This window comes from Centroberyx gerrardi, chromosome 20 (assembly GCF_048128805.1).
Source record: "Centroberyx gerrardi isolate f3 chromosome 20, fCenGer3.hap1.cur.20231027, whole genome shotgun sequence".
Lineage (NCBI taxonomy): Eukaryota > Metazoa > Chordata > Actinopteri > Beryciformes > Berycidae > Centroberyx > Centroberyx gerrardi.
This window is the reverse complement of record NC_136016.1, coordinates 20,428,405-20,441,119: the sequence shown is the minus strand read 5'-3', so window position 1 is coordinate 20,441,119 and position 12,715 is coordinate 20,428,405.

The window sequence follows — 12,715 nt, the reverse complement described above, 5'->3', positions numbered from 1 at the left end:
TGGAAGGCCAAAACGGAGAAATAAAGATGCGTTTTCAGATTTACCCAGATTAGTGTGGACAAGGCATTAGAGTATAGGTACTGAATTCTGGTCCTGCAGGTTTTTGTTCCTCTCTGGTAGTTAACGAGCCACACCTGGTGTCAGGTAGATACAGACCAGGTGGCTCGTTAACCGCCAGGGAGGAACAGCAACCTGCAAGACAAAGGCCCTCGAGGACTAGAACCGAGTCTCTAATCCATCTGTCTTTGAAAAGTGGTCGGAAACCCACACAGAAACTTCACACAGGAAGGACCAGGACATGACGATCGAACCCGGGTCCTTCTGTCTGTGGAGGAGACAGTACTGACCCACCTCACTGAACTTGATCGCAGCAGTTTTTGAGGAATCAAACCAGGTTTTTCCACCCACTGTACTCTATCAATTACGGGGGCTGAGACACATCCAGACAGCGTGATTTGAAATCCCTTTTCATGCGATCAGGAAGAAGAGGCGGAGGAGGAGAACGGGAGTGTAATTGCACACTTAATCATGGGAAGTGGTGTTTTACGGCCAGAACTGATGACCCTTAAAAGGAGGGCGGGTGAGACGTAACGGCGGCGGAGGGGAAGAGGAAAGCGCCGTGACTGTCTTGATGCAGCGGGGCCGGACCTCCCGTCCGATGCTGTAATACTTCTGGCTTCGAACCAAAAAGCAAGTTTTTGTTCCTCCCACGCCTCCCTCCTTTCCTCTCACTCTCCGCCTCTCTCCCCCGTCTCACCTGGGCCCATTTTCTGGCTACAACATGACATTTTTTAGTAGTTAGCTCTGAGGCAGAAACCGCTGACCCCCGACAGTAACCTCTGTCATTACCACTGAGCCTCTGTATCCCTTCTCTGTTCTGCCAGAGCGCTGCAGAGAGAGAGAGAGAGAGAGAGAGAGGGCAAGGAGAAGTCGGAAGGGCGCCGAGAGTTCAGCGGAGAGGAGAGAGAATGAAAAATGGGGAGGACAGGGAAGAGGAAGAGAGGGGAGACGGAGAGGAAGAGGTGAAAAGGGAAGATGAGATGAGGAGAGGAGGGCCTAGGAAGCGTGGGTTAAAGAGCGATCGAGAGAGAAAGAGGAGGAGAAGTGAGTGGACTCGAGGGGAGCGGGTGGAAACAAAAAAAAAAAGAGGAAGAAATAGGGAATCGGTAGAGTGGAATGAAGGAGGGAGATTGAGAGGAAAGACGGAGGGGACGGACGGAGAGAAGCTCCCACACCCTCCGCCTCCGCCTCTTCGGAGACGGAAACAGAGCGTAGAGAGGAGACGGATTTGGCGGCGGCGAGCACGCCACAGCGGATCCGTCTGGAGAGCGGCGAGCGCCGGAGGTCAGCCTCATTTGTTCTCCAGCGAGACGAGGGGTCCTTCATGTGACGAGGGGGGCGGGGGGACGACAAAAAGTGGGTGAAAGATGAGAGCGCCGGTGATGGGAAACATGAAGGCTGATTTCTTCTTGTGTGTTCCTGTCACACACACACACACACACACACACACACACACGATTGACAGAGAGAATACATTTGACTGTCAAACAGGTGCTTCTCATGAATGTGTAATGGTGTTGGCAGTGCGGAGCTGCATATGGGATGAGACAGGATGGCCTTCGTCGGTGAGGAATGACACGCTGTTGTGGCACACGGCAAAGTCCTTGTCGAAGTTATTTTTCCCCAGGTCAATCTTTAAAGGCAGCTTCGCTTCGCTTCGCTTCGCTTCGGTGGCAAACAAGTGGCAGCGAGAGGACGGCTTCAAAACCCCCAAAACCAGAGTCAGACATTAGCAGAGGCTCGGGGCAAAAATGCTCGTGAAAGTTCATAAAATGCCTGTGAAATATAAAAACGAGAGGTCAAAAAATAGCTGCGATGATTAGGAGCGCCCTCTATTTCACCGTGTTCACATTTTATTCACTGACTTGAATGCAGCTAAAGGGTTTCACTCCAAAACGCTATATATCCATTTTGGAGTCAGTCAGTATTTAAAAATCATAGATTATTTTATCCTCAAAATATTTTATTTTATCCCTCTGTAAGTAAAGATCTTAACATGAACTTAACATAACATCAACTTTAATAGTTACCCACAATAGACTTTGCTTATACCAGCCATCATTTTGTTAGATTAAGTGTCAATGTTTTCAAATGGTGGATATCTCATTTTGCAATGAAACTAATGCTGTCCTCTGTGGGCCACCCATGGGTGAGTCGCAGGTGCCTGTGACCAGGAGATTCTTTTCAATGCATTGTGGGTGAGAAAAATGGATCTTTGATCAGAAAACAATACCCAGCCTGAAGCAGTAGAAATGAGAAATAAGAGTAGAGCTGGAACTAAACCTTGCAGGACGGGGGGAACTTGAGGACTGGATTGGGAAACACTAGTTTAGGGGACATTTTGTATGTTTTGCTCTTATGTTTGAAATCGTTGCTTCCTGTGGTGGAAAAGTGTCCGTACCAGACACCGGGATTTCATTTCGGCAAGCAGAGCAAACCTGCAGCATCTCAACTATCTCAGTTCTCTGCTGCAGCCGTACTTTGTGATTTAGGCTGATGAGACGGGTGTTGTCACATGAAAATCCTGCCTGGTGCAGCTTTAAAACTGAAAGTTTCAACTCTGACAACATCTTGAAATCCAGCTAGCATCTGCAGCATTTACAAGTGTTTTTTTTTTTTTTTTTTCCCCACACCACATTTAGCATGTCTGATGTGTTGATGAATGTTAAGCGTGTTAATGACAGGTGTGTGTTTATGCAGAAACACCCGATGTACCTGATGTAAGAAAGTACCAGTTTGCCTTTGGGAAGAGCGGCGGCGGCGGGTCGAAGTTTCCTAACTACCGAGTCATCGCTGGAATCCTCGTGATTTGGCGCCGTGAAGACACGAGACGCACGAAGCTGTTAAATATCACACTCTCAGTACTGTAGATTCCCTCCTCGCCCACACACACGGCTTCCCTCACATCCTGCAAGTGTCGGCGCTTTGTTGGAAGAAAGTACATCTGTGTGTGTGTGTGTGTGTGTGTGTGTGTGTGTGTGTGTGTGTGTTTGTGCATGCACACTTGTGCTGCTGTGTGTATTTGCTAGTTAGTTTTCTTGTGTGGATGAGTGTGTATTTGTTTGTTCATGTGCACATACTGTATACGTGTGTGTGTGTGTGTGTGTGTTCTGTAACCTGTGCTAATTACTTTCTTCCTCGGTGGTGGTGGCGGCGGCGGCTGCTGCTGCTATTTCGGAGGAGTGCGACATCGCAGCATCTCAGGTCGGCCGGGCTGCGCGCCGCGTGTTCACAGGTTATCTGCTGAGCGCTCCGCTGTATTTAAAACATGAAAGGCGTTTATTTTTAAAGAACAATGAGCGTTTTATCTGTGTTTCACGTCGCCGTCGTCACAGCTGAGGACGGCTCTTCAGTTCCATTTTTAACAGGAGTGTGACGCTTTTTGAACACTTTGTGAGGCATCATCCTTTCCACACAGACAAGCTGCGATGCACATACTGTAGTGTGTGTGTGTGTGTGTGTGTGCTTTGGTATATCAAAAATATATTTATATCCCCCAGCACCCCTCCCACACGCACACACACACTCACCCCTCCATTCTGCTTGAGCGACTGCGTCCTGTAATTCACACAAACAATAAAGTCACCTTGTCACAGTCGAGATCCAACAGAAACGTCTAGTGAACACGTGATCTATCACCATGCAGAATACTGTTAAGTTACTGTTCAGTCACAGGTATTGATCAGCAACCCTATAAACCCCCCGCTGATAGATTATGATCATTTTGTGCAATGAGACAGTAAAAATCATACTTCTTACCTTGTTACACTGTAAAAAATCTCCATCCTAACAAGTCATTTAGTCTATTATTATTGAGTCCTAAAATCATAATTTTCTTAAAACAAGTGAAAAAATTGGCTTTGATAATTTCACTTGTTCCCAATGCAAATGCAAACTTGTTTCAAGAATTTTGTGTCATTTTCTTGATTTCTAGAAAATTCCTAAATCAAGTGAAGCTGCATTAGAAGCAAGTGGAGTTATCTCACCTCACTGGCAGAATTCTTCTTCTTGGTTTAAGAAAAATAAGATTTGAAGGCTGAATATGAGACTAAATTACTTAAGATGGATGTTTTTTTGCAGTGTAATCTTGATAAAAACGTGTGACGGCGGCAAAAGGAGAGAAAAAATCCAACCTGTGGTGTTGGTGGCAGTGCAGAGGTGCCGGCTGGGACTCCTGTTAGCAGTAACAGAGACTGTGAGGGGACACTCTGCTGTACTGGTGCTCTGACTCTTCTTCTAGCCCCATTTTGCCTCTCAGATTACATAAGCCTCTCTCCATGAGCCTCCAGGACTCCCAATGGCACTGTTATTGTGTGGTAATCCCCTCGGTGTGTGTGTGTGTGCGTGTGTGTGTGTGTGTGTGTGTGTGGGACTCGTGAACCAACTGAATCGTGTGAAGCTGGGGGATCTCTTGTTGTTATTGTTCATTATTCATGTGTGTGTGTGTGTGTGTGAGAGAGAGAGAAACCCATTAAGACAGAGAGTGAACTAGAGAAAGTGAGAGAGACACAAAGACAGAGAGACAGACAGTTGGAGGCAGAGAAAGCGAACTGGAGAGTGTGTGTGTGTGTGTGTGTGCGTGTGTGTGTGTGTGTGTGTGTGTGTGTGTATGAGAGAGAAACCCATAAAGACAGAGAGTGAACTAGAGAAAGTGAGAGAGACACTGAAATAAAGACTGAGACACAAAGACAGAGAGACAGACATTTGGAGGCAGAGAAAGCGAACCGGAGTGTGTGTGTGTGTGTGTGTGTGTGCAGTGTAGCTGGTGGTTCTTCTTGTTTCCAGCGAGTCTGGCAGCCCGCTCTGCTCTGCTCACTTGTGTTTTTGGTTGTGGGAGTAATTACATGCGGCCCAGGGCGCAGTGTCTCCTACTGTCTGATCTGGAAGACAGCCACGGCTCCGGCTGCAGCTGGGACAGGACTGCTCTGCACCAACACGGCTCCGTGGATTAGGAAAACCCTCTCCAAAACACGAACCACATATGGTAGTTTCGTGATCCTGGACAGATTCGTCAACACGGACAAATCTCTGCCAAGGCTGTATACTAGTAAGCCAGGACTCCCCTGATGTGCCGAACCTGTGCTGCACTCTGGCTCCGTTCCCAAGAAGGATTGTTTTTACTTTTGCTGCCGAGGTCAAAGCAAAGCTACAAGGAGAAACAGCCAAAACAGTGTGGTGATCGGCTGCCATTTTGAAAATAATTCAAACCGTCGTGAGTTTTTGTCACTCCCGCAACTCACTTCGTAAAAACTCTCACTTTAACGACTTGATCTCACACAAATACGTGCAATGAACACCAAATTGTGTGTTGGTGGCCTAAAGTCCAGTTTTCCCAGCACGAAACGGTTACATGAAGGAGGCACGATAAATAAACAGGAAGTAGTGTCACACTGAAGCGGCTCAGTGGACAGTCGGGGTGTTGTGGTCGGGTGGGGGATGGGCGGATGAGTTTAACTTCAATGCCGGCGACCGGAGTTTAATTCCCAGCTTGTACGAAGGAAATTTCTACATTTTTATTTTTAGCTATTTAACCTTAACCCAAACCTTAACCAAAGTTGTTAGCCAACCTTTAGCTGAAAATGCCGCGTCCAATTTGTGTTTTTGTCACAGAATCCGATTGGTGGTGGAGGAACATACTTATAGACGCACCTGAGGCCAGCTGACTTTCTGAGTTGCTGAAGCCTTTCTCAGTTTGGGCGACAGAGCAGTTCGGGTCATGAGAGCAGAGCGGTGAGCGGCCGAGGACCTGCGAGGAGGCTCAGAGCGTGGATTTGCGACCTGAAACCAAGAGGATTATGGGGGGAATAACTGAGCCGGCCTTTTGGAAATCACTGTGGGCTGTTTGCTCGATAAACCTCTGTGGGGAAAGCAGGAGCAAGCTGACAGCAGCCTAGTGGACAAATGAGGCCTTTGAGTTCATCTCCTCAGAATCAAAGAGCGAGGGCTTCTTTCTAGAGCCGCCATTTTGCACCAAGGAGACGTTCAACCATCATACAGGGAGAAATCCATCGTAGAAGAGGAGGAGAGACCAGTTTCTGCACCCACAGGAGCAGGAGAGAGACCAGAATGCTGCTCGGCTATCTCTATCACTCTCCAAACCCACAGCTGAACACAACAAGCTCACGCCCGTTCTTCGGGTGTTGTCGAAAGGCATTCTGGGAAATGTTCTAAGTCACTAAGTGAAGTAGAAGTAGAAGAGGCAGGTAGAGGGAAAGTGGATAAAACAAAAAAATAAATGACAACACTTCAAAAATAACTCCTGGAGCGCACCGAATATCGCAGATTGATGATATATAACAGTGTAGGAGTATCTGAGGGAGGATTTTTCCTTTAAAGTCCCACTGTGACCATCCAGGCAAAAAGTGAGATGTGTCTTTATTCTGCTCTATTGATGATGAATGGGAGACTGACTTGATGGATACAGCGATAGCACTTGGACACACTTTTTGTTAATAACAGGAAAGTTGTCGAAATCAAGTTCATTCGGATACAAAACCCCTTAAAAGCATCCCATGACTCGACAAAGTCCAATTCACAGCTCATTAAGCGACTCCTCGATAGACGTTTTTTCAGTGAAATATCACATATGAATTCTATTTTTGGGTGCCGTAGATGAGTTAAAACAACACTGCCCTGCAAAGGAAAAAGGCAGCAACTTCAATTTAGTCAGCGTTACGTAAGAGGATAAAGAAAACCCTCTTACTAGGTCAAAACATCACCACATTTTCAAAGATCTTCTTACTAGTCATTTGGCTGGGCGGTAAAAAAAAAAAAAAAAGGAAAAAAAAAATTAATGCCATTTCTCAGTTTCAGTCTGAGCAGCTACTTTGCATATTGCATGTCTTTCACCATGGCATTCGGCTGGAAACTGGGAGAAGTTACAGCAAACTTTAAAGAAATCAGATGTTGATGCTGATCTATAATTACATCAGATTTCCTCCTGATTGACGTGTGTGTAAGTGTGTTCACCGCCTGTGTCTCTCTCTCTCTCTCTCTCTCTCTCTCTCTCTCTCTCTCCCTCTCTCTCTCAGTCAGCCGGCGTGTGTGTGTGTGTGTGATCCTCCCTCTTCTGTCCCAGCAGACCGCTGTGTGTGTTGACAGTGTATTTAGGGAGCTTTTAACTCAATATACGCCTCAAACCCCATGGCAACCGGGCCTTTTATCCCTTCACACGTCACCATGGCAACGCGGATGTTCATTAAATTTCGCCCCTTTTCTTTGAAGATATTATGACAAAATGAAAAATGGGATTCTATTTTTAAACAAACAACTGAAAAAAATGAATCCCGGGAGTCTTTACCCCAAAAACGCATTGATCCATGTTATTATTCTGAACATAAGGCACACTTTGAAATAAATGTCCCGTATGTGGGGGCATGTTGGGTAATTTAGGGGAAATTTTGCATTGGGACGTCCCGCTTCCCTCCAGGGACCAAACCCATTGGTCCGTGGTGCGAACACACACAAATGCACCTGCAGACATCCTCAGGGAAGAGAGAGAGACAGACGGACAGAGAGAGACAGACGCATCATATTTGAGGACTTTATATAGATTCCAGCCTTTCTGTGCCAGTGTCGCCCAAGGGTGTCACACATACACATGAATGAGCGGCATTAACATCGCGGTCAAACAGCTGAACGGTCGACAGAGAGCTCCCCTTGGGAAAATCAATTTCCATACATCTGAAGTTTTCTGTGTGTGTGTGTGTGTGTGTGCTGTCTATTCCCAGTGTGGCTTTACGTACGTATGTGTGTGTGTGTGTGTGTGTGTGTGTGTGCTGCGCAGATGCACCCATGTTTTTTTTCCCCACAATCCCAGGAATTACATTAACTTTTGACAGATGTGGCGATTGCACTGCTGGGAGAGGCTGTGTGTGTGTGTGTGTGTGTGTGTGTTTGTGAAGTGAATAAGTGTGTGTGTGTGTGTGTGTAGGGCGGTGTACGATAAAGTCAGCAGTGCATTATAGAAGTAATGCATCTGTTCCATATAGATGAGCAGGAGTGGACATTCCATGCAGCGACACACACACACTTAGATGCATATAAGCACTTACATATAGATGCCCACATACAAAACACACACACACACACACACACACAGCCACGTCTTCTGCACAGGGCTCGACCCACGCAGGAGCCGAAATGGAGTCTCTCCTTCACCCCGCCTCCGCTCATTACAGTGGAGCCACAGTGCAACTCCAGCTGGGGATCCTGGGAAGCTATGTTTATCTAAAGAGGAGAGAGACAGATTGAATATGTAAAGCCAGCCGCGAGTGGAATCCCATCACACTGATTGCCTTAGACCAGCTGAGAGTCTGAGATGGATTCTCTATTGCTTTTCCTACCTGAGGTTCTGTGGGACGGCAGCAGCGCCGGGAGAAGCGGCAGGTATCTGTGTGTGTGTGTGTGTGTGTGTGTGGGTAAGGACGGGGGAGTGTGTTCCTGCAGAGCGAATAAATGTATACAATTCATATGCATTACACCCGGATGCCTATAATCACCAAATGCAGACAATAACTCCACAGAATCGCGTATTTATGCAGCAGGAATTGGTTTGCATGGATCATATGCAGCAACCTGTTCCATAGTAAATCCATGCAGTATTTGTGGTACATGTGGTAATATTTGTGGTAATATTTGTGGTTATTCTGCAAGTAAATGCAACTGCGGCCGTGAAAGACTCTTTCTTACTTGTTCCCCACGCTCCTTCAGTTCTGATCAGGGTCAGAAATTAACGGGGGGGCTCCGAGCAAAAATGCCCTTGAAAGTTCATAAAACGCTTCATGTTTTCCAGTGTGTTCTTCTAAATAAATAATAAATAAATAAAAATGGAGCGCTTTTTGATCAGAAAACAACCGAGTGCACAGCCTGAAGCTGTGGAAAACGTTGGCAGCACAACAACCGATTTCATACAAAACTCAACAATCGAGGGGTGGAAGATGACTGGTTGGTGACAAAGTGCCATCCTCTTCTGCAAGGCCCGCCGCCAGTTTCCAGCAGTGGGAAAGAAGTCAAAGTTAATCTCCGTCGTACAAATGGAGCGTTTATTTCCAAATGTGCAATGCAATTCATAGTTCAATAAAATTACCCCTGAAAAGGACCAAAATGCCCTGAAAAATCAGATTGAAGGGGCAAAAAACACCCTCTGAAAAAGATAATTGCTTACTCTGGTCAGGATAAAACCTCAGTGTTGCATAAAAACACTGATACAGAAACTCCCGCACATGAACTCGAAGCGTTTTGGTTTCGAAACGGTTTAATTTGTCCCAGGCAGGTTCAGAGGAGCAGCTGAAACACTGATGCCATAGCTGTTAGCACTCTGAACTTCCAAAGTTGGCTGGGACGGCAACTTTGATCCTTAATTAGCTGAAGAAATCTGCAGAAATCCTGCGTCTTTGCACCCTTGTTCCCCTTCATACACACTTAATACAACATCTCAAACACACACACACACACACACACACAAAAGAAAGAATTAGAGTCGACAGACAGGAAAATGCGGTTCATACATACCATGCGCAAGCTATATTTCAATTCACACAACTAAATATCAACTGTACCTCAATTATAGCCTGGAGGAGTTTTCCTTTGATGTAAACACTGAAGCACTCCTTAGCGAATACACACACACACACACAGCTCTGATTATAATAGCCTTTTTTTAGAATCCTATTTCTAGAGTGGAGAAGCATGAGAATCCCTTCACCATTCATTCAGGCCCGGCCTCTGAAGTATAGTCAACAGCAGCATGCGGCGATTAATTAGAGATTTGTCTAGATGAGGGGAGGTTTGGGAGGCAGAAGGATAAAGCAGGCAAATCTGCTGGCCTAATTAGGGGAATTTAATTTCTCACAGGCTCACATTGACTCAGACCTTGATGAGGCATTTCTGGGAGGGGAGGAGGAGGAGAGAGAGCAGCTCGCGCCCGTCTATGATGTTACATGCAATAATGGATGGGTGTTATGGAGAGATTGCTGGAAGGGAAGTGCGAGACAGTGCGAAAATCATGTGGCGCCCTCACAATAGAAGTCATGAAATGTGCTCATTTATTTTCCGAGTGAGGGTGTTTGTCTGGCTGCGGTTTTTTGGCGCCGGAAAGTTGGGAAAAGTTTTGTGAGGTTTTTCAGACAGGGGTGAGCTCATATCAAATTCGTAATAGGTACGAAAAGTAATGCACCTGGATTTTGTATATATTCTACAAATGGAGGAAAATGGGAGGTGACTGGACAAGGAAAATGAGTTTTACATTAGTTAGTTTGATATTGAAATAGTGCGGTGGAAAGTCAGGGTGTGGAGTTCAAGAGGGGGGATCAATTGATTGACTTTATTGGGTATAAAAGTACAGACAATAGTACATCTCAGAGGATAACACTTAAAACATACTTAAAGGTCCCATATGGTGTAAAGCAGGACTCCCCTTGCCTCTGTGATGATAAAGGAGTTGGATGGTCTATCTAAACATGGTGAAAGTATCAAAACGCACGGTCGCCAACTAAATCCACACAATCCATATTAGAAAAGCGAGCCTCTAAACGAGCCGTTTGGACTTCCGTAACTTTGTGGCGTCACAAAGGTTCGCTCATTATCATTTCTGTAAGAAATAATAGACTAACAAAGTGTTTTTTTTCAAAGCGGTCGAGCGGTTGTCATTGTTTATTCACCGGAGAGTTTTCCCTACCTGTAGCCGCCGGGCCGCGGCGTCTCACGTTTCACTCTTGAAACGGTTAGCCAATCAGAACAGAGGGGTCGTTAATATTAATGAGCCTTAAAGACACGGCGACAGAAACAGCCTGTTCTTGGTAAGGCTCAGAGAGATGCTGGAAAATGAACGTGGAGAAATGGATTGAGAGTGTTTTTGGTTCATGACACCACACACACAGCTTTGAATGGACCTCAAGACACAAAATAAAACACTGGAAACTGGAGAATATGGGACCTTTAAACACTTGTTTCCAATGTGGTCCTTGATGGAGAACAAAAAAGATTAAAAAATAGTACCAGGAACATACAATGTTACGGTAACAATAGTTAGATATTTCGTACAAATAGAAGAAATTTTCATTTTCAATAAGTTTTTCTTATTAAACCATGACCAAAACTTTACCCTTGCCTTAACTAAATAGTTTTAATTACCCAACCTTAACGAAAGGTTTAGTCGCCTAAACCTAACCTTAACCTAAACCAAGTTATTTTAGCCTTAATTCATTTTACCCCTAACCTTGACTGAAGTTGTTTTAGCGCAGTGATAAGTACGAATCAAACATGCATGCATAACTTTTCAGAAGACATCATAACACGTTGTTTTAGACGGCGTAATGAGTTGTTGTTTTACTAAAGGTCAGATGCGATGGGTTTGTCTGGAGCTGGCGCGGCACTCTCTTCATTCCTAATTCAAATGCCCATTAGCCGCGCGTGTCACCGAACCCGAACCTAGAGTCAATTACGTTTTGGGCATGAGGAGACCCCAAAACAACAGGAGACAATCACTGAAGTCTGACACTACCCAATCACAAAGACTCCAGACGCCGATTAGGACGGAGGCAAATGATTTGTTTAGTGAATAGAGAGAGAGGGAGAGAGAGAGAGAGAGAGAGAGGGACTTGCAGTGCTAGGTGGAGGATTTAGGAGGGAAGCTCAGTTCATCTGCACTTAAATGTCAACAGGGAACGAACAGCAGCGCGACAAGATTCATCCGAACTGACAAGACAACCGCTTGTGCTCGTCCGTCTCGCTCTGCAGACGCTGCTACCCGTCGCTCCCCGATACTAAAACACCTAAATACTGTAATTAGTGCAGGTCCGCAAATAGACCTGACCCCTCTGCACACCCTGCACCCATCTGTGAAATGTGAGTCATGCAGGGCGTCTAAGGAGCATTACAGCAACGCACTCAGTCCATATACATTACACTAATGGCACCCAGAGGACTGTTAAAGAGAGCGCTACAGTATAAGCCACTAATATTCTCTTTTAAAGACTATTGGCCTTCAGTGGCCAATGGAAAGGTAACCCATCATTGTTCTCTCTCTCTCTCTCTCTCTCTCTCTCTCTCTCTCTCTCTCTCTCTCTCTGTCACACACACACATCCACAGAGCCTAATGCGTTCTCGGCCTAATAGCTCTTTCATTAGCGCCAATCCAAAGACAAATGGATTCAATAAGCAGCCCAAATCTATCTGTCTGTTTGGGTTTAGAAATATCCCCGCTCCCTTACTCCCAGCCTGGCATTTATGTACTCCGAAATGGCTGGAGAGAGGGAGAGAGAGAGAGAGAGAAGAAAATAGATGAGAAAGTGGATAGAATGGCTAATGGATTGACGAAATAGGGCGTAATGACAAAAAGAAAAAAAGAAAAAGGCAAAAAGCGACAGGCTAATGTGAGCAGGGTGTGTGTCAAGATGCTGTTACCACCAGTTTAGCAGCGATATTGACATCACCATTAAGGGAAAGTGAAAAAAAAAAAAAAAGAAGAAAAAGAACGGAGGGAAAATTAGATTGTGCATTTTCTAGCAAATAGATGAGGATGCTTAACATTGTTTGGGTGGTGTCGAGGATAATTTGGGGAGTGGAATAACAAGGGATTTGGTTGTTTTAGTTTTTCCGACGCAGCTGAACAGAATATGGTGAATATGTTTGTGCTGAGGAGACAGTTACAGGA